The sequence below is a fragment of the Penaeus monodon genome, chromosome 20 (genome assembly GCF_015228065.2).
Source record: "Penaeus monodon isolate SGIC_2016 chromosome 20, NSTDA_Pmon_1, whole genome shotgun sequence".
In the NCBI taxonomy this organism is placed as follows: Eukaryota; Metazoa; Arthropoda; class Malacostraca; order Decapoda; family Penaeidae; genus Penaeus; species Penaeus monodon.
Window position 1 is genome coordinate 23,243,681 of NC_051405.1, and position 1,205 is coordinate 23,244,885.

The following is a 1,205-nucleotide window of genomic DNA, read 5'->3' on the forward strand; positions in this document are numbered from 1 at the left end:
TTTTTCTTTTTAATATAGTACCAGTAGTAATCCGTACCGAGACGGTCAATGCACGAGAGGAGAAGGGAATTTATCTTACAGATCTTGGGCTCAAACAGTCATATTAATGGTAGTATTATCATTAAGGTGCATTTACAGAGGTGGCAGTGCATAGATGTTATGTTATTGAAGAACTCTCTACAAAAGGTATTTATTGCTTTCTTTGTGGGATCACCATGCAAGACGGGTAGTCCTTGCAAGCCAAACTTGCAAGAAAGGCTAGTCCCCTCTGCAAGATCGCCCTGCAGGGTGACCTCGCAAGGTGACTAGCCCTTTCAAACAGAATTCTATGCGTATACACAGCGAATTATATTAAAACGTACAAAAGTAACACAGCTCTCCAATCCCCAACCTACTAAATGCTAGCAGTAATAGAAGCAATTTAGCAACCTATGTTTTTTTTGTGAATGCTTATCCCACTAAACTACAAACTCAATGATGAATAGAATCGGTGCAGGGCAAATGGAAAAAATGGCAGAGTTCTCAAGTCCTAAAATTACATTAGTTAACAACCGTGAAATAAACCTTAAGTAATTTGGCATCAGAACCAACCTACCCTCAAAAAACCTACAATTTTATTTATGTTATTTTATTTTTCTTCAAAAGCTTCAGTCTAATGGCCTATACGACGCCTAACCTGGTTGCAAGAATATGACAGGGATCAGCCTGGCGCAGACCTCTCAGACTACGCGCAGGTGAAGCCCGTTTTTTATTTTTTTTTTCACATACACAAACAACTCAAAACAAGCTTCACCGGGACGTTGTCAGTGGGTGTCAGCGGCTGCCAACCCTGCCGTATATTGAGCAGCAGAAAATACATTATAACCCAGCGGCTCCTGCTGGGTTTCTCTAATGGCGCTAAAGTCTACGCTTCCTAAAGAACAAGAATCTGTTATTCTTTTATTATTATGTTTTTTAGAAATCATTTTTATTTTCTTCATCAGCTGACCAATTATCAATAGTATAACTTTCATCTTTTTGAAAACAGTTCTTCAGAATAATAGAGAAATCTATCTTATTATTATTATATACTTTTTTCTTTCTTTCTTCTAAAAATGCGTAAAGTAAAAATGGTATTATTTCGGAAAAAGAATTCTACTTTTATTCCACAAGTTCAAAAATCTGTCATATAATGCCACACCGAATGACGAATCATCAAGATCTAG